Source organism: Pongo abelii, chromosome X, assembly GCF_028885655.2.
Source record: "Pongo abelii isolate AG06213 chromosome X, NHGRI_mPonAbe1-v2.0_pri, whole genome shotgun sequence".
Taxonomy (NCBI): Eukaryota; Metazoa; Chordata; class Mammalia; order Primates; family Hominidae; genus Pongo; species Pongo abelii.
This window is the reverse complement of record NC_072008.2, coordinates 109478440-109499606: the sequence shown is the minus strand read 5'-3', so window position 1 is coordinate 109499606 and position 21167 is coordinate 109478440. Positions and strand designations below refer to the sequence as shown.

The following is a 21167-nucleotide window of genomic DNA, read 5'->3' as shown; positions in this document are numbered from 1 at the left end:
GACACCAGCCCAACTTGGGCTGTGCCCCAAAAACTTGTCATCCCTACTATCTTCTGTCTAGTCGTACTCCTATTCACCGTTCTCAACTACTCATAAATGCCCTGCTCTTGTTTACACTGCCAGTTTACACTGTTTCTCCAAGCCATCACAGCTGATATCTCCTGGTGCTATCCCCAAACCGCCCGCCACTCTTAACTCCCTCTTAAAGTAAATAAATAATCTTTACTGGCAGGGCTATGCTGAACCTCCTTGGGCACTCTCTAATTGGATGTCTTGGGTCCTCCCAATTCTTAGTCCTTTAATACCTGTTTTTCTCCTTCTCTTATTTGGACCTTGTGGCTTCCGTTTAGTTTTTCAATTCATACAAAACCGCACCCAGGCCATCACCAATCATTCTATACAACAAGTGTTTCTTCTAACAACCCCACAATATCATCCCTTATCACAAAATCTTCCTTCAGCTTAATCTCTCCCACTCTAGGTTCCCATGCCGCCCCTAATCCTGCTCAAAGCAGCCCTGAGAAACATCGCCCATTATATCTCCATACCACCCCCCAAAAGTTTTCGCTGCCCCAACACTTCAACACTATTTTATTTTATTTTTCTTATCAATATAAGAAGACAGGAATGTCAGATTTCTGAGCCCAAGCCTGCATATATACATCCAGATGGCCTGAAGCAAGAGAAGAATCACAAAAGAAGTGAAAATGGCTGGTTCCTGCCTTAGCTGGTGACATTACCTTGTGAAATTCCTTCTCCTGGCTCATCCTGACTCAAAAGCTCCCCCACTGAGCACCTTGTGACCCCCACCCCAGCCAGCCAGAGAACAACCCCCTTTGACTGTAATTTTCCACTACCTTCTGAAATCCTATAAAACAGCCGCACCCCTATCTCCCTTCTCTGACTCTTTTCGGACTCAGCCCGCCTGCACCCAGGTGATTAAAAAGCTTTATTTCTCACACAAAGCCTGTTTGGTGATTTCACATGGACGCTCATGAAACCTAGTGTGGTGCCTTGTTCGTGGCTGGCCTTTATTAAATATCCAGAGAACATCCTCCCATCTCTATTTATATATATAGGAGCACAGTAGCATCATTGGTGTTCTTGAGATTTGATCCTTCAAGCTTTCATCCAGGAATTAGAATAGAGGGCTGACTTGGTCCATCTGGACATCCATCCTGTTGTTCATCCCACAACCACCATAACCACCAGCACAATTTCTGCTCCTCCTCTTAGAAAGCCCAAATTCCAACAAAGATACAATGCCTCTTTCCCTTTCCCCAGCAGCCCTGATGATACAGTCTCTATTTTTAAAGAGAACCTCCCTCAACTTCTTCTCCAAATAGGAGCTAATAAATAGGAAAGAAAGTATTGCCAGGCCCAGTGGTTCATGCCTGTAATCCCAGCACTTTGGGAGGCCAAGGTGGGTGGATTGCTTGAGCTCACAAGTTCGAGGCCAGCCTGGGCAACATGGCAAAACCCTGTCTCTACAAAAAATACAAAAATTTGCCAGGCATGATGGTGCGTACCTGTAGTCCCAGCTACTCGGGAAGCTGAAGGGGAGGATGGCTTGAGCCCAGGAGGCAGAGGTTGCAGTGAGCTGAGATCATGCCACTGCACTCCAGCCTGGGCAACAGAGACAGACCTTGTCTCAAAAAAAAGTATTAATTGACATCAAATTGAAACATTTTTAAAGCACTGACAAATGTTACTGGAGTCCCTCACTGGAAGGAGAGTGGAGATTCCCAAAGCATGACCAGAGATTGTCAGCTCCACTGGATGGTGAAAGGTCTAGTGTAAAAAAAAAAAAAAAAAAAAAACTGCAGGCAAATATATTTGGGGAAGTCTGGGTTAACCAAAGTTTTTTGTTTTTGTTTTGTTTTGTTTGTTTGTTTTAGTGTCTCTTTAGCCACGCATGGTGGTATGCACTTCTAGTCTTAGCTACTTGAGAGTCTGAAGCAGGACTGCTTGATCCCAGGAGTTTAAAACTGCCATGAGCTAGGAGTATGCCACTGCACTGTCACCTGGGCAATACAGTGAGACACTGACTCTCAAAAAAAATTTTTTTTCGGCAGGGCGCGGTGGCTCAATGCCTGTAATCCCAGCACTTTGGGAGGCTGGGGGGGTGGATCACAAGGTCAGGAGATCGAGACCATTCTGGCTAACACGGTGAAACACCGTCTCTACTAAAAAATACAAAAAAAATTAGCCGGGCATGGTGGCAGGCGCCTGTAGTCCCAGCTACTCTGGAGGCTGAGGCAGGAGAATGGCGTGAACCCAGGAGGCAGAGCTTGCAGTGAGCCGAGATTGCACCACTGCACTCCAGCCTTGGTTACAGAGCGAGACTCCGTCTCAAGAAAAAAAAAAAATGTTTTTTTTCGGCCAGCACGGTGGCTCATGCCTGTAATCCCAGTACTTTGGAAGGCCAAGGTGGGCAGATCACCTGAGGTCAGGAGTTCGAGACCAGCCTGACCAACATGAAGAAACCCCATCTCTACTAAACATGCAAAAACTAGCCAGGCGTGGTGGCACACGCCTGTAGTCCCAGCTACTTGGGAGACTACACAAAACCTCCACTATGCTAACATGCATTATGGCCTCTAAAAGACAGAGATGATAGAGTTTGCAGCTTGATGCCATTAGTTAAGTACTTACTGTGTGCTAGGCTCTGTACTAAGTGCTTCACTTGCATTAATCCTCATCAAATCCAATAGATACTGCTGTTATCTTCGTTCTTTAATTCCTTCCCACATCCCAGTAGCCCAAGGTCTGGCTTGAGTTGGCAGGCTTCTTGTCTCAATTACTAGCATCCGGTTCCCTCCTGGCCAGTGTCTTCTTGGCAGCATTTTCCCTTATCTCACCCTCAGGAACTAGTCCATGCTCCATCCTCATCCTATCCCAGACAAATGTCAAAGTCCCAAGTGAAGCTATAACGACCTGATATGGTTTGGCTCTGTGTCCCCATCCAAATCTCACCTTGAATTGTAATCTCCATAATCCCCATGTGTCAAGGGCAGGACCAGGTGGAGGTAATCAGATCATGGGGACAGTTTCCCTCATTCCATTCTTGTAATAGTGAGTCTCATGAGATCTAACGGTTTTAGAATCATCTGGCATTTCCTCTGCTTGCACTTATTCTCTCTTCTGCCTCCCTGTGAAGTGGTGCCTTCCACCGTGATTGTATGTTTCCTGAGGCCTCCCTAGCCATGCAGAACTGTGAGTCAATTAAGCCTCTTTTCTTTATAAATTACCCAGTCTCAGGTATTTCTTCATAGCAATGTGAGAATGGACTAATACACTACCCAAGGCATTCTTCTTGCCTGCTACCTAGATACAGCCAATTTATCAAGACAGGGGAATTGCAGTAGAGAAAGTTTAATACATGCAGAGCCAGCTAAACAGGAGACTGGAGTTTTATTATTAGTCTAATCAGCCTCCCTGAAAATCTGAAGGGTAAGGTTTTTCAAGGATGGTTTGGTTCTGTGTGAACTCTGGCAGTTATCAACCTGCTTTTTTGTACCACTCCCCCTCCCCTTTGAAAAACTGATAGCAGTAAACCTTATAGCCTAAAGAGGAAATGGGAATAGGAAGAATACAGATACGGATATTCAAGAGACAATCATAGGGCTGTGGAAAATGGTCCTCATGTGCTGAGTCCACTTCTGGTTGGGACCACAGAGGAGTCGCTGTTCCAGGTGGAGTCATCCAGTCAGTTGTCAGAAATGTAAAAGTCTGAAAAGACATCTTAAAAAGCCAGTCTTAGGTTCCACAATAGTGATGTTATTTACAGGAGCAATTGGCAATGTTGCAAATCTTGTGACCTCTGGAACAATGGCTATTAATCATTTAACTACACCTATATCTTAGCAGAATTCAGGCCCCTTTCATAATCTTAAAATTGTGGCCTTGTATTAGTTTTATAAAGGCAGTTTAGGTTTGGGAAGGGCTATTACCATTCAATCTATAAATTTCTACCAAAGTTGGCTTGGCCCACACCCAGGAATAATCAAGGGCAGTTTGGAGGTTAAAGGCAAGATGGAGTTGGTTAGGTAAGATCTCTTTCACTGTCATAATTTTATCACTGTTAAAATTTTTGCAAAGGCAGTTTCGAAGAGGTCCTCTCTACTGAGGACCTCTTTAGAAGCCTTTGTGGGATGGGTAATGTCCCTCTTCCAGACTCGAGCCCTCAGCTCCAACCTCCTATGGAGTCCTCTGAGCTGACCACTGTGGCTGAGGTGGGCCAAGGGTATGCTGCCTCCCTCCACTGCCAGTGTCCAGTTGAATGCCACCTTCAACGCACGAGGACCAAATGTGTATTCTTCAAGTGTGAGCCAACCTGGGGCCACTGAATCCTGCAAAAAGGCATGCCCAGGCCCTGGAAATGTTATAGTAGGTAGTCAGACATAAGCAGGGCAGGAGAGGGCTCCCCCCAAACTAGGAATGTCAGGTGACCATCAGGTGACGGTCAGGTGATTGTTAAACTGTCTCTCTAAAATAATAATTGGTTGCAGTTGGCACCAGGGAATGTCTCCCAATAGATAGAAAAACCTAAAACTGGTGATCAGCAGCTTCCTGATAAGATCTCAGGAGCTGGGCTAGTGGGTTCAAGCATGTGCACTAAGAGGCAAAATGGCAGAGTTTAACGGGTATATGGCCTTACTCTAAAAGACTCAACTGATAAGGAAAGAATGCCTCATGTGAGCATGCTTACAACTTCAGTAAACATAGTGTGCATATGGCCCCTCCCAAGTGCCGGCAGGCCAGTGCACATGTGGACAGCCCACCCCAAGGGAAGAATCAAGAAAGAAGAGATGCAAACCCCCAGAAGCATGCCAACATATAAAACCCCAAGTCAAAGGTCAAACCATGCATTTGAACCTCTCAAGTCGCCTGCTTGGTCCTCTTACAAGTATACGTTGCATCCTTTTGTTCCTGCACTAAAACTTCTTCAGAAACTTTCACTCCTGCTCTAAAACTTGCCTCAGTCTTTCCCTTTGCCTTATGACCCTCCATCGAATTCTTTCTTCTGAGGAGTCAAGAATTGAGGTTGCTGCAGACCCGTACAGATTTGCCACTAGCAGGAAGACCGGAAGTTGCAACAACTGCAGGCAGAGGGTAGGGGTGAGGTGCTCAGTGCATAGAGAGTTCTGGTGGCAAGGGGATCCTTGATCTGTGGTGGTGTGTGACCACTCTGGGCAGTGACCCAAAAAATTGAATTCACACACACTCACTTCTTCCTGGAGCAAGCAGAACAAATGTTTCTTGCATCCTGCTCAGCTCCAGCCCTCCTCAAGCTCCACCCACCCCCCACCACACCAAAAAAAAAAAAAAAAAAAAAAAAATTTAAAGCTCAGCTATTTTTAATTTTTTGCTTCTCCAAAAGTTGGCCTGGAGCTCACAACTATTTTTCTTCTTTTCTCTACACTGGAGTTTTCATCAATTTGAAACTCTCTTAATCCTTTAGGCCATGGGCTGATGAACCTTCTGAGGTAACCTCTTTGGCAAACTGCATAAGTGGGTGTCAGTGGGGATCATGCTCTTGTTGAGGGCAAGAAGGGCCTTCCTCAGCCCTTGAAAGCCAAGACCCCCTCTCTGACCCTTTTCTGGCATTTCCTGCTGTTCTCGGCTATACAATTCCTAAAATCCTTAGAATCTCCAAAGTGATGCTTTTTTGTATGCTAATGAGTTGACTGATGGCTGGCAGCAGGTAGGTAGCCTCAGGATGGGAGTTGGTCACCAGAAAGACCAAGGCACAATTAGAGGATTGTGATGTTCAGCCACACCCCCAGCCTCCTAGGAGGGGAGAAGAGCTGAAAGTTAAGTTAATCACTGATGGCCAAGGATTTAATCAATCATGCCTACATAATAAAGCCTTCATAAAAACCCAGAAAGACAGAGTTTGAAAAGCCTGTGGATAGCCATACATGGAGTTTGAACATCTGCCCACCAGGAGGATGGCATATCCCAACTCCACAGAGACAGAAGCTCCTGTGCTCAGGACTTTAGATCTCACCCTATATATCTCTTCATCTGGCCATTCATTTGTATCCTTCAAAATCTCCTTTCTAACTGGTAAAATTAAGTAAGTGCTTCCCTGAGTTCTGTGAGCTGCTCTAGCAAACTGATCAAACCTGCGGAGGGGTTCGTGGGAACCCCGATTTATAGCCAGTCAGTCAGAAGCAGAGGCAAAATAACATGGGGCTTGTGATTGGCATTGGAAGTGGGAGACAGGCTTGGGGACCGAGCCCTCAACCTGCAGGATCTGATGCTATCTCCAGGTAGGTAGCATCAGAATTGAATTGGAGGACATCCAGCTGGTGTCTCCTGCAGAGTTGCTTGCTTGGTGTGTGAGAAATTGGGAAACACACCACACATTTGGTCACGGAAGTGTTCCATGTTGAATGTTGTTGGGTAAGAGCATAAGAATAACAGCTTGTTTTTTTTCTACTCAGGCATCTACCTCTTCCCCAAATCTAGTTCCTTCTGCCCTCTGTGTGGAGAAGACTACTGGGCCTTAAGCTCCTGAAGGAATCACAGCATTGGAGCCAGCACAAGCAGCACTTCCTAGAAATCTCAAGGCTTCAGAGCTGATCACACTTGGCTAGGGCTGAGCCCAAGTTCCACGGAGAGAAACCTTTACAAGGTGCCATGGCACCTGCCTTAAAGAGGGCAGGCACCCTCATCAGGGCAGGCAACTAATAGGAGACCCTGGCAGCTTGGGAGTTGGAAACAAATCTTAGAAGACAGACTGAAACTAATAGCTAATAGTTTTTGATTACTTGGTGTATGTCCAGCCCTGTTCTAACTACTTTATAGATAATTATGCATTGAATCTGTGAAACACTCTTATAAGGAAGGTACTGTTATCTCCATTTTATAGGCAAGGCAACTGAGGCACAGAGAGGTTATATTGGTGGTAGAATACGGAACAACATTATGAACCTAGAAAATCTGTCATCAGATCCCAGGCTCTTTTTTTTTTTTGAGACAGAGGAATCTCGCTGTGTCACCCAGGCTGGAGTGCAGTGGCGCGATCTCGGCTCACTGCAACCTCTGCCTCCTGGGTTCAAGCAATTCTCCTGCCTCAGCCTCCCAAGTAGCTGGGATTACAGGCATGTGCTGATCCCAGGCTCCTAACCACTAGGCACACAACATGTACATGAGTCCCCTCTCCTGAATCTCCACTTCCAGATTTAGTCCTTCACTCAGGACCTGGTTCCTGATGCCTGCAGGCTTTTTAGTGTTTTGCTGCAGTCGGGCTCTGGGACACTGTAGCCTTAGGGCACAGAGCAAGGAGCGAGCCCCTCCCATGAATCTGCAGGAGGGCCGGGAAAGGAAAGGAGGGAGGGCAGCAAAAGCAAATACCTGGAAGCAGCTAGTAAGATAACAGAACAGCGAGAATCCTCTCCTCCCCAGGCAATACAACTGCATCCCCCACCTCTCCCAAGTACACAGATATGCATGCACTCGCATGCACATACATCTGTGCTCAATTATTCCAGCGGAAGGGCAGAGCAGGGCTGCCAGAGAAGAGATTGCTTGTTAGTGAAGGAGTTTGGCAGATGTGCCCTCCAGCTCTGTTTTTGAAAGAAGCCAGAGCTTTGGGGGCTGGGTTACCTACAGAACTCCAGGAGCTTAGAGAGTGCCTCTAGAGAGGGCAGATGCTGAGAGGACCTCAGGCTGCGCTGCAGGACAGGCTCATTCAAAACTCTGTGAGCCAAGCTTTGTGGACAGCCTCCTGGACTCTTCTTGATCAAGCTCTAAGACTCCATTCTGGAACCTTCCTAAAGCAGGCTTAATGGCAATTTTTCTCTTGGCCCTGATTGTTCTGCAGAAACCCCTCCATCTTCTCAATCAGTGGGCTACCTAAAAACAAGAACTCAGTCTTCATCAGTTCCTTAGGCTTTGACTCCTCTGCATAAAAATAGTCTTGGTGACCCCTCAGTTTTCCAAGAATAAGCTGGCTAAACATGAAAGCAAGGTCTTCCCATAGTGCTTCTCTCCCAAAGGCTCACTGTACTGTGTGGTTAGAACCTGTCTACCTCACATCATCAGACAGCTCTGCAATTGGCACCTACTCTTCTATTTTTATTCTTACTTTTACAAGCTCGCATGTACTTATGCGACTCGGTCCACTAAAATAAGGATGGTACTGTCCTGTATATCTCCTAGAAGTTTTGAGAATCTGATGAGATAAAGTCCTGTATGCCCTTGTGAAGTACACGAAGTGCTCTATGTGCTAGAAGACACATCCGTCTCACACACCAGCCTGTGAGCTTCTTGTCTATCTGAGTGTTCCCTTCCTAGTGCCCAACAGAGTACTTTGTACATAGTAGACTCCCAATAAAATGGCTCTTCATTAATTCAAGATATGACTGGGAGGAAGTGCAGCATTTTAGGATTGCAAATGACTATCAAGCCTGTTACTGTGAGTTGCTTCACGGCCCACGCCTTGGACTAGGCCCTACCCGTAGTCCCCAAGAGCATCATCAGATGACACAAGTGAAGCCAACATCACAACTTTTTCTTTAGAAGGGTACGCTGGGAGTAGGGCTATGCTGGGCTATGAGGAGATTGGGTTAAGGCCCTGTCTCTCCCCTCATTAATAACAAGGAAGTGGGAATGAGAGCAATACCTGGGACCAACACTGTGATGGTAGAAGGTGAGGGAAGACAGAAGAAGGCATGGGGACTTTGGGGCTCTGGCTTCTTGTTCATTCCAAACTATTTCAGATCCATTCGATGTCAGCAGAATGAAGGGAGAAGGCTGAGTGAGACCATCTCCCTCTAGCAGCAGGCAGACAGCCTAAGACGCAGAGAGGGGAAATGATCACAGCCCCATAGACCTGCAGGAGCCCTTTGAGGCCACCTCCTTCAGTTTATAGTTGAGGCCCAGAAACCTGAAGTAATTTTATCCAAGGTCAAGAACCAGGGAAGGACACAGCCATGACTGGAACCCAGGCAGCCCAGCTCATAGATCAGGCTTTGATTCCCTACCCTCACACAAAGGGAAATGGTTCTTTATTATTCCATATGTTATTCCATATGCCTTAACCAGTTTGACCTTCACAGCAAGCCCAGTAGTCAGGCAAAGGGCCATCACTCCCATTTTATACCAGAGGAATCTGGGGCCCAAACAAATTTTTTCATTAACAGTACATATTGGGCCGGGTGTGGTGGCTCATGCCTGTAATCCCAGCACTTTGGGAGGCTGAGGAGGGTGGATCACCTGAGGTCAGGAATTTGAGACCAGCCTGACCAACATGGAGAAACCCCGTCTCTACTAAAAAATACAAAATTAGCTGGCCGTGGTGGTGCATGCCTGTAATCCCAGCTACTTGGGAGGCTGAGGCAGGAGAATCGCTTGAACCCAGGAGGCGGAGATTGCAGTGAGCTGAGATTGCACCATTGCACTCCAGCCTGGGCAACAAGAGGGAAACTCCGTCTCAAAAAAAAAAAATAGTATATATTGGTGACACGGCCAGGAACATAAACTAGTGCTCTTAACAGAGCAGCTGTTAAGGGCATTACGGCTAGTCAGCCAAACCTGGGTTTGAATCTTGGCTCAACATTATTACTGTCTGTGAGACCTTGAGGGAAGTTGCTTATCCTCTTTGGGGCTCAGTATTCTCAACTATAAACTAGGGAACGATAATATTACTAACCTCACAGCCTGTTGTGAGCACGAAGTAAAGCAATATATGTAGATTTCCTGACATGGTTGGAGGCATGTAGTGAGTACTCCATAACACAGTAATTCTTCCTTTATCTCTGCACCCACCCCAACCTCAGTGCCTCTCTCTTCAGGAGTCCAGTAGGAGGATGGGGAGGGGCAGTTGGTAATAGAGCTGAAGAAGTATGCTTTGGGACACATAACCAGCAGTACTCCCTTATCACCTGGCCCTAGCTCTTCCTGCCTCCCTCCCTCATCCCACCAAGGACACTGGACAAAAGAGTATCCAGAGCGGACTGGTACTCCATTTGTGTTCCTGAGCTGGCAGCATGCAAAATCTTTAAATACAAATTTTAAATCAGCAAATCCCAATTGCCTGACCTTGGATGCAAAAAGGACAGATAGACAACAGATGTAGAGAAAGGAGCCAGGAGGACCAAATACCCCACAGCTTGGGGTTGGGGGAGGAGGTAGAGATAAAGACGAAATGAAGGCGAGGAGACAAGTGTGCACAAATACGGACTCTTACCATGTGGCCGAATTCCTTTTCCCCTAGGCAGACAGTCAAGCAGCTTTGTGGCTGGTAGGACCAGGCCTCCTTGTTTCTCGGTATTGCTAAAACCAAGGTTGATGTCAGGTCCTGACACTGGCCCAATGACAATCCTAGCCAGCAGGAGCTTGGCTCAGGAGAAGTGAAAAAAAAATGATAAGCAAGTGCTCTTTGCAGAAGTCTTTCCCTTTTATGACCCCATATATATTTGTCTGTTCCTTTCTCATCTATACCATTTTCCTAGTTTGTAGAAAACTGGCCTGCTTCTGTCTTGGGACCACTGCAAGGAAATGTTATTCCCCAGCTATAAAGTAGGTCAGAGCCAGACTGGAGACTTGCATTCCTGTGTGGTTGTCTCCATTGTCACCACTCAAGTCTCAGGGATTGCTCTTCCTAAAACCATGTCCTTGGGAGCAAGGATTTGCCCATTGTTTTCTCTTCTCTTCTCTTCTCTAGCAGAAGGTCTCTAAAGGCTACTATCTCTAGAACTGGCTATCTTCAGGCTGAAGCTAGGTTGGGCTAAAATGATCGGCCTTCAGTAGAAATCAAAGCTGAAACAGGTAAAAAGCAGGCTGTCTGAGCATTTGCCTACCAGAGACCCTTCAGCTAAGTGTCTGGGTATACTCAATCAAACACCATCCCTGCCTTTGTGTTCATACTGTGTCCCTATTCAAGAAAGGTCGTTTTCTTTCTTTCTCTCTTTCTTTTTCTTTCTTTCTTTTCTTTTCTTTCTTTCTTTCTTTCCTTCTTTCTTTCTTTCTTTCCTTCTTTCTTTCTTTCTTTTCTTTCTCTCTCTTTCTTTCTCTCTCTCTTTCTTTCTTTCCTTTCTTTCTTTTTTTTTTTTTGAGACAGAGTTTTGCTGTTGTTGCCCAGGCTGGAGTGCAATGGCGCAATCTCGGCTCACCACAACCTCTGCCTCCCGGGTTCAAGCGATTCTCCTGCCTCAGCCTCCCGGGTAGCTGGGATTACAGGCATGCACCATCATGCCCGGATAATTTTGTATGTTTTAGTAGAGACGGGGTTTCTCCATATTGGTCAGGCTGGTCTCGAATTCCAGACCTCAGGTATCCACCCGCCTCAGCCTCCCAAAGTACTGGGATTACAGGCATGAGCCACCACACCCAGCCTGGCAGTTTCCTTAAACCAGCTTTCAGGTGTCTCGGCCCTCAGCTTCCTGAGCTATGCTGCCCATTTCTCAGAGCAGCCAGGGGAATCTCTGGGCAAGTGTAGTGTTGCATCTGTCAGAAGAAATAAAGCTTTTTAATGATCCTTGAGTGAATAGAGAGGTTGGTTTCATTAAATACAGGACTGCCAAGCTAGCAGCCTTACTGATTAGGCTCCTTGGATCAAGTTCTCAGCACAAAGATGGTGGAATTGGGATTATGAGGAACAAAGGGAGCTCACATCCCAATGAGAAACATTCAGGCTGTGGAGGCCCCTTGCTGGTCTCCAACGAGGTGCTTTTGTTTCACTTTTGGTGCCCTTCAGCAGTGGCACCTCCTCCAGGTGGACCAATTGACATCCAAGGACAGGTCTAAATGTTCAGGTGCCATGGACTCGGATGTATTCCTTAAAATTCATATGCTGGAAATTAATCTCCAAAGTGACAGTGTTGGAATATGGGCCTTTTGGGAGGCTCCAACCACATGAATGGATTAATGTCACTATAAAAAGGGCTTGTGGGAGTTGGTTCACTCTCAAGCCCTTCTGCCTTATCTGTTTGAGGGTGCAGTGTTGGGGATACAGCAAGGCCCCATCTTGGAACCAGAGACCATATCTACTGGCACCTTGATCCTGAGCTCTCCAGCTTCTAGAACTATGAGAAATAAATTTATGTTCTTTATAAATTACCTAGTCTTTGGTTTTCTGTTATAGCAGCACAAAACAGACTAAGACAACAGATGTTTAGCTTCTGGGCTCTTAGTATTCCCTGCTCACTACCACTTCCCTCTCAAGGAAGAAGGGTGAAGCAGGAAAATGGAAACTTGCTTTTGCTGAGCAAGTATTGGTTGCCAGACACTGCTTTGGGCACTTTCCTATACCTTATCCCATTTCTTTCTTTCTTTTTTTTTTTTTTTTCCTTCAGGGTAAGGGGTGTGCTTCAGGTGCAAAGAATTTCATTGACTGGAATACTGTTAGAGTCATATTATCATCATCAGTTTATGCATGGCCCACTTTGTATCATTTTATTTCTATTTTTATTTATTTTTACTTTATTTATTTCCCTCTTTATCACCCTTCCCAATCCCATCTCCTTTCATGATGGATATGCACTCTTTTTTTGGAGACAGAATTTCACGCTTGTTGCCCAGGCTGCAGTGCAATGATGCAATCTTGGCTCACTGCAACCTCCACCTCCCAGGTTCAAGCAATTCTCCTATCTTAGCCTCCAGAGTAGCTGAGATTACAGGCATCCGCCACCATGCGCGGCTAATTTTTTGTATTTTTAATAGAGACAGGGTTTCACCATGTTGGCCAGGCTGGTCTCAAACTCCTGACCTCAGGTGATCCACCCGCCTCGGCCTCCCAAAGTGCTGGGATTACAGGCGTGAGCCACTGCACCCGGCCAGATGTGCACTCTTGTGTGTTTGATTTACATAAATGGTATTGTTCTGTACATCTTCTCTGCTTCTTTGTTTCATGTAATATTATAATTATTGAGAGCTAATTCTGTTGATAACTGTGAAACTAATATGTTCATTTTAACCACTATATAATATTCCATGATTTGCATATTTTGCATTTTATTTATCCATTCCTCTGTTGATGGACATTTAGGTTGTTTTCAGTTTCTCTGTATTACAATATTGCAACAAACATTTCATGCAAGCTACTTTGTGTACCTGTGAGAGTAGTTCTAGGGGGATATAGAAATGTTGGCCAGGCGTGGTGGCTCACAACTATAATCCCAGCACTTTGGGAGGCTGAGGTGGGCGGATCACCTGGAGGTCAGGAGTTCCAAACCAGCCTAACCAACATGGAGAAACCCCGTCTCTACCAAAAATTTAGTAGAGACGGGGTTTCTCCATGTTGGTCAGGCTGGTCTCGAACTCCTGACCTCGTGATCCGCCTGCCTCGGCCTCCCAAAGTGCTGGGATTACAGGCATGAGCCATCACGCCCAGCCTCTCCAGTATTTCTATAGTTGTAAACTTTTGCCTTTCATGTTTAAGTGTGCAATACCTCTAGTGTTTATTATGTACATGGCATGACATAAGCATTTAATCTTATTTTTGTATGTAATAAGCCAATTTCTCCTATTTTATGCCTGTTATTCATAGCATGGACCTTTCCCGTGGCTCTTGCTTCATGAGCAGTAAGTCAAGATACATTCACCAAGCTCCCATCGTATTCAGAGCCCTGAAGAAGAGGGATTCTAGTGGAGTTTGTGACGCAGAACCTGCCTTCAGGAAATATGCCATCTTGCTGGGAAAATAAAACATGGACAAAAGAAAAGGTTTTGAGAGTATACATAAAGCAACACCTAAGTGAGGATAAATAGAAACCTTGGAAACTGAGAATACATGTTTGGAGGGTCAAAAAGGGAGGAGGGTACCCATTCCTAGGCTGGGATGGATAAAAGGATTGAACTAGAAGTACAGGGACACCATTGGATATTTTCACTCTGAGATGATCCTCGAATCAAGGTAGCTTTATGCAGTTGCCACAGAATGAAAGAGGAGATAGGAGACACTGAGACTTCACCATTGGCCATTATCTGGCCTTGCTGGTCCGCTCAGAGTTTCCTTCCCATGCGCTTCTCCTTTCTTATTGCTCCTCAGCCCCAGGTTACTAATTAATAAGGAAGCAAGGTCATTTTTTAGTGCAGTTCAGGTACCCAGTCCAAAAAGTCTCCCTGAATCAGCTGTCTCCATTCTCAGAGCCATGGATTAAATTGAAGGGAACTAATTCAAAATAATAATAATAACACAAAAACACTAATAACAACAGGAATAGATGTAACATAATAACCTCACACCCTTTCAGGAGCTCATATCTTCTCTATGAATATGATCTGCCTTGGTCACCAGTGGGAAGAGAGGAAGCTGATTGAAGGAGATTTTGTGGAGTGGGTGCCTGGACTCTGGTAGAAAGGGACCTTGGGGTGTGGCAGACACAGGACAGGAGTTCAGGACTTAGCTGCCTTTCTCAGCCTAAACTGGCTTTTAGTTTGCCTGCGACTTTCCTATTTGGCCAGAAAGGAAAAAGTGTGGAGGCTTCAGAGAGCTTCAACGCCCCCTCCTCCCCTAGCAGGCCCCCTCTGCCTCAGGATGCTGTGCCATGCCACAAAGGTGGTACATCTTGCCTTCCAAACTTGGCTCTCCCAGAGTCTACTTTACAAAGTACACACCAATTACCCTCAGCAGGGCAGCCTGGATTTAGTGTAGCTCACGTCAGGAGCTGATTTTGCTCCTAGTAATCTCCTTCTGCTTTAGTGGTTTGAGACTCTGGAGGGGTAGGTGGGAAGGAAACAGGGGGGCAGGTGGGTGCAGAAAGAAAAGCAAACAAAACTCATCAAAACTAACAAACAAAAAAACTCCAGCTCCCTGCTCATAATCCTCTCAGGGCCTGCTTCTCACCATGGCAACCAGTAAGCCTCCAGGCCTCCTCAGTCCTCACTCCAGCTGTTAGTAAAGAGAGGAGGCTGGCTGCTTTGCCTGGGATGATTTCAATACTGGACAAATTAAACTGGTCCTGGGGAGCTGTGGAAGTTGAAGGAGGAAAGAGGCAGAGAGAGGAAAGGGAATGCTGAAGTGAGGAATGGCAAGTTTCCATTAGGCAGCATGTCTCAGGATCTCTCTTGGGAAGGTGGTAAGGGCCTCCAATGCCAACTTGTGTTAACCCTTAACGGTCTTGATGAAGGCCAACCCTGCCCATTCTCTTCCCCATTCCCCAAAAGCAAGATGATGCAGTGCGTAGGGGTGTCAGTCAGCTCTTTGCAGCACAAAGTGATTTGCTCCGTCTTGAACCAAAGCCAAGAAGAGGAGACAGAAAGTAAAAGTCAGCAGGGTACTCACTTTCACTTCACCCAGAAGGCAGCTGGTCATTGGTGAGAGTGTAACTTTCTAAAGAAACAGAAGACACATTCCTCAGGAAAGGTTCAGGGCAACTTAGCTTCTCCGACCTCCAACTCTGCCTCACCAAGCCTCCCAAAGGCACCATTGCCACAGCCCTCATTTGGTTCCATCTGATCACAGGTCACTGAGCCCCATGGATGGATAACCATCTGCCAAGGTGGGCAGTTTTTCAAGTTATATCAGAGGCTGTGTAACTCCCACTGGCTTCTTTCCTAAGAAACTGAGGCTGGAGCCAGATTCCTTGACCCACAATGAACTGGGACTTGACTATGATATCACTCACTCCTGAGGCTAGTCTCCAGGCAATTCACATTGGTCCTACAACACAGAGGTATGAATGAATTCTTAGATCCTTTCTTAAATTCCTGCTTTGACAAGGAAAAGGCAGAATGTTGGAAAGGAAAAACTCAGGTGAGGCCCCTTGGTGTTTTTGTCCTGTCCACAGCTAGTGAAGCGTTACTTGTTCATTTTGTTTCCTTATTTGGTTTGGTTTTTCCTATTGCAAAGGGAAGTAGTACTACTTCCTCCTTAAAAACACTACCTTTCTTCCTCTGTATGTCCTCCTGTGCCTGATACTATCTGCACACTTTCCCATTCCTTTAGTGAGTAGCTGAGTCCCAGAGTCTAAAAAAAAATCATCTCCGCTTCAGCCTCAGCCTCCAAGACCTTAACAGCTTAGGCATATTAATTTCTGAGCCAGAATAGAGTCTTGCTTTCACTCACTCCCAAATGCTTGTTGAAAGTCAGGTAATTTGGCCACCACTGTATCTCTAGTATTCCTTGGCACATGGTTGGCATTCAGTAAAGACCTTTTTTTTTTTTTTTTTTTTTGAGACAGGGTCTGACTGTGTCACTCAGGCTGGGGAGTGCAGTGGTGCAATCATGGCTTACTGCAGCCTTGACCTTCTCTGCTCAAGTGATCCTCCCACCTCAGCCTCCCAAGTAGTTAGGTGGGACTGCAGATGCTCACCCCTACACCTGGCTAATTTTTTAAATTTTTTTGTACAGATGGGGTCTCATTATATTGCCCAGACTATAGTGAAGAAATTTTAAACGAATCTTAGTATATGTAAAATCTCAGAGTTTTTCGCTCTTTTAAAATAACAGCAGCATCTAAAGCTTCCATTTATTGAAAAGCTACTGTGTCAGAGCCTGTGCTATGGACTACATATGGACATTCTAATTTAAAACTTAGGACATTTTTGAGGGACAGAAACTGTTATTAATTCTGTTCCACAGATGACAATCATGAGGCTCAAGGATGTTGATTAATTTTCCCACATAGTTAATAAATGGCAGAACCTAGTACCAAACTCAGATACCTTGGACTCCAAAGATTGCCTCTCTATGCCTCTGGTGATAGGAAAGTGCCATTGAGACTAAGATCACTATTTGGCTTTCTGACATGTCAGTTAGGTTTGCATAGAAACAGTTCCATGGCCACATACTTTGTTCTCAACCCTAGCAAATCAGTTTATCCAAAGGGGCTCAGGTGAGAGTGTGCTAAGTACAGAGAAGTTGCCAAGTACCCCTTTCTACTTGTAAATATCCCTTACATATGTACAAAGTTTCCGTTTAAAAAATACATTTTTATTTCCTACAGTCTTCACAGCAAGCATGAGAGAGTTTTGTTACAGCTACTCAGTTTTTAAATAAGGACACTGAAGATCAGCGAAGTGTTATAAATTGTCTAAGGTCACACAGCCAAGAAGTAGTAGAACAGGGGCTAAAATCCACTCTTCTTATTCTAGAGCACCAGAGTATAAGCCACTGGATCCTTTTGGCACATAAAGCATTAGAAAACTTGCTTTGTGTCAGATGCCAACTCCCACAAAAAGATTACTGCTTGCTGGTGGCCTATGCCTGTCTTCCTAGCTACCTAGGAGGCTGAGGGGAGGATATCTTGAGCCTAGGAATTTGAGATCAGCCAGAGCAACACAGAAAGATTCCATCTAAAAAAAGATTGCTGCATTTTATTCAGACAAGGGTGAACTAGAGCCCCAGTTCTATGTCCCAAATGGCTAACTGACAATTGAGAAGAAGGCTTGCATCTCATATGTTCTGTCAGAATTCGAAACACATCATCAGGAAAACCGTTTTATGTCTTCTGAAAGTTGCTGTCTAAGGATTAGCAACCCCCCTGCCACCCCACAACAGGCATTGAATGAGGACTGGGAATGCACATCACTCCCCTCCATCTGTCCTCTTTCCCCTTTGAGTAGTCTTAATCATTTTGAAATTTCAGTGAATTAAGAAAACAGGCCATCACCCCTAGATATGACAACACCTCTCTTTGGAAGTAGGCATTGGTCGTAAAGAGATCGCTGCTTTATGGGGCAAAAGCCATCAGATTACTGGGGATTTTGCACCAGCCTAAGTAGGCTTAACTCCTAAATGGCAGAGGCTTTGACAAGGATCCCTCAGAATTCTGCTAGTGATTCATGTGGGGCTTTCCTCCTCCTCACCTCTCTACTTCTGTCACCCCAGCCCCCACTCCTCCCATAATAAGCAGTCCTTCCCTGCCTCTCCCACTGTCAAGGGAGTCTTCTGTGAAAGAATAACATTCCCAGCTGGGCGAGATGGCACAAGCCTATAATCCCAGCACTTTCGGAGGCCGAGTCGAGTGGATCACCTGAGGTCAGGAGTTCGAGACCAGCCTGGCCCACATGGTGAAACCCCGTCTCTACTAAATATACAAAAATTAGCAGGGCGTGGTGGTGGGTGCCTGTAGTCCCAGCTACTCGGGAGGCTGAGGCAGGAGAATCACTTGAATCCGCGAGGTGGAGGTTGCAGTGAGCTGAGATTGTGCCACTGCACTCCAGCCTGGGTGACAGAGCAAGACTCCGTCTCAAAAAAAAAAAAAAAAAAGAAAAGAAAAAGGCGGGGCGTGGTGGCTCATGCCTGTAATCCCACCAGTTTGGGAGGCCGAGGCGGGCGGACCACCTGAGGTCAGGAGTTCGAGACCAGCCTGACCAACTTGGAGAAACCCGACCTCTACTAAAAATACAAAATTAGCCAGGCATGGAGGCTCATGCCTGTAATCCCAGCTACTCGGGAGGCTGAGGCAAGAGAATCGCTTGAACCTGGGAGCAGAGGCTGCGGCGAGCCAAGATTGCACCATTGCACTCCAGCCTGGGCAGCAAGAGTAAAACTCCAACTCAAAAAAAAAAAAAGAATAACATTCCTTCTTCACTGAATTATTCATCTTTGCTGCCTTGGTATGGCAAAACTTCTCATTAAAAGCCCTGGGTGAGGCCAGGCGCGGTGGCTCACGCCTGTAATCCCAGCACTTTGGGAGCCCAAAGCAGGCGGATCACAAGGTCAGGCGTTTGAGACCAGCCTGGCCAATATGGTGAAACCCTGTTTCTACTAAAAATACAAAAATTAGCAAGATGTGATGGCAGGTGCCTGTAGTCCCAGCTACTCAGAAGGCTGAGGCAGGAAAATCACCTGACTCCGGGAGGCGGAGGTTGCAGTGAGTTCGGGCCACTGCACTCCAGCCTGAGCGACAGAGCAAGACTCTGTCTCAAAAAAAAAAAAAAAAAAAAAAAAAAAAAAAGCCCTCGGTGGGAGTGACCTACTTAGCGCAGCGCTCACAATTAGACAGAGAGAAGACAAGGGGAGGAAGAGATGCAGTGGCAGGGGTGGGAGGCTACCCCAAAGGGGTTGTGACAGGGAGTCCCCAAAACCCAGGGACTTGAGAGACAGAATGGCACCTCTGGAGGCTCCTGGCTGCGGGGATGACCACGGTGCGCTGCTTACCTTTCATTCTTCATTCACTTGTACACATGAGAGGCAGCACACATGCTGCTGCCATGAAGACCATGGGCTCTGGGGCCAGGCTGCTGGGTTTACATCCCACATATCTTCCGAGATATGTGACCCTGAAAAACCATTTAAACTAGCCATGGCGGCTCATGCCTGTAATCCCAACACTTTGGGAGGCAGAGGCAGGAGGATCACTTGAGCCCAGGAGTTCCAGAGCAGCCTGGGCAACATAGTGACACCCCAGCCCTAAAACAAAACAAAACAAAAAATTTAATTAGCCGGGTGTGGTGGCAAGTGCCTGTAGTCTCAGCTACTCAGGAGGCTGAGGTGGGAGGATCGCTTGAGCCAGGAAGGTCGAGACTGCAGTGGGCTGTGATCACACCACGGCACTCCAGCCTGGGCGACAGAATGAGACACCATCTCAAAGAAATAATAAAATAAAAGTAAGAGGAAGAGACTAGGGTGCACGCGCTCTCTCTCTTACAGAAAGAATGGGGGCCTGGAGTGGCAAAACAGGTTAATGCGAGAAAGAAGAGGAGGCCTGGCCAGCAAATGCAGTCTTGTTATGTAAATGAAACCTCACAGGTAGCAGCTCTCACAGAGAATAGGTGGTAAATGTTCCTTTCAGACCTTTAAAGTTGTCAGAATCTCAGTTAATTGTTCCTAGATCCCGAAAAGGAAAGGCCTTTGGAAAGTCTGGCTGCAGCGATGCAGGTTTTCTCTACAAATGCAAATCTCCCCTACAGAAGACAGCTTTGCAAGGCTACTTGAGTTTGCAGGCCCTCTGAGCAGTCATTTCAAAATGTGTCAAAAAATTATATTTTGGGGTAAAATATTTTGATTTCCTTCACTAGAAAGAGGGCCCTCAGCAGAACCTGACCATCTTGGCACCCTGGTCTTGGATTTCCAACCTCCAGAACTGTGAGAACTAAATTTCGCTTATTTTTTAGTCACCCAGTCAGTGGTATTTTTTTATGGCATCCCTAGCTGACTAAGACAATGATGCTGCAAGAAACCTTGCCACCAGAGCAGCTAAGATGAGCCCCCATGGAGCAACTGACACTCAGCACTGTTGTCCAAGCTAGGGCAGGCACCAGTGCCTCCTCATCCATTCTTGTATTTATTCATTCATGTATTCATTTACAAATATTTAGCTGGCACCTACCCTGTGCCTGGCCCTAAACTAGGTGCTGTAGGGTGCACAGCAATGAGAAAATTAGGCCCAGGCCTCACCCTCGTGGAGCTTAGAGGCTACTAAGGAGGAGCATCTCTGAAGAATCACACACAATAGAGTTTTTTAAAAACCCAAGATGTTGTGAGCACCAATAAGATTGGGTAAGGGGCCAGGAAAAAACTCCAAGGCAGCTGGGTGAGGTCGCTGATGCCTGTAATCCCAGCATTTTGGGAGCCTGAGGTGGGTGGATCACATGAGGTCAGGAGTTGGAGACCAGCCTGGCCAACATGGCAAAATCCCGTCTCTACTAAAAAAATACAAAAATTTGCTAGGCCTGGTGGCAGGCGCCTGTAAACCCAGCTACTCGGGAGCCTGAGGCAGGAGAATCGCTTGAGCCCGGGAGGCAGAGGTTGCAGTGAGCCAAGGTGCACCACTGCACTCCAGCCTGGGTGACATAAGGAGACTCCATGTCAAAAAACGAATAAATAAATAAAAACTCCAAGGAGATGATGTTTAAATCTGGACACTGAGAAAGAAAGAGAAGGCATCAAACAGGCAAAGAGTGAAGGAGAAGTTGGTGCAGGTGGAAGGGCGAGGTGAGTTCCTTTCCCCGGCCCGGGTCATTTCCAAACAGTTTTGTCTTAGAGGAGTGAGGCTCTCTGAGGTCTGGATGCTTATTGGCTTCCACTTGTCAAACTCTGACTACCACCACGTGGGCTTTCCCAAAGCCTAGCCCACAGACTATGTGTATCAGAGTCACCAGGAAAACTTGATAAGATACAGATACCTAGGCTGCACTCGCCTGAGAGCATTTTAGTGAGCAGTCATGGTGGGGCCCAAGAATGGTGGGGCCCAAGCAGTAATGGTGGGGCCCAAGAATGCATTTTAACAAGGACCCCAAGAGGTTGCTCGAATTTGGAGAATTTC

At 46.2% G+C, this 21167-nt stretch overlaps 1 protein-coding gene across 4 annotated transcripts in view; it reads right to left on the bottom strand.

The window, feature by feature from the left end:
* The window catches only part of PLP1 (proteolipid protein 1), a 59355-nt gene extending 39801 nt beyond the window's left edge, over nt 1–19554 (bottom strand). The window contains exons 1-2 of one of the 4 annotated variants that reach the window (XM_024240339.3): nt 19061–19554; nt 15239–15286 (exon numbers count right to left, since the gene is read on the bottom strand). The gene's annotated coding sequence lies outside the window, so the exon portion shown is untranslated. The remainder of the gene's footprint in view (nt 1–15238; nt 15287–19060) is intronic. The other 3 variants (XM_054544061.2, XM_009235077.4, XM_054544062.2) reach the window with 3 other exon arrangements.
* Between the last annotated feature and the right edge of the window lie 1613 nt (nt 19555–21167).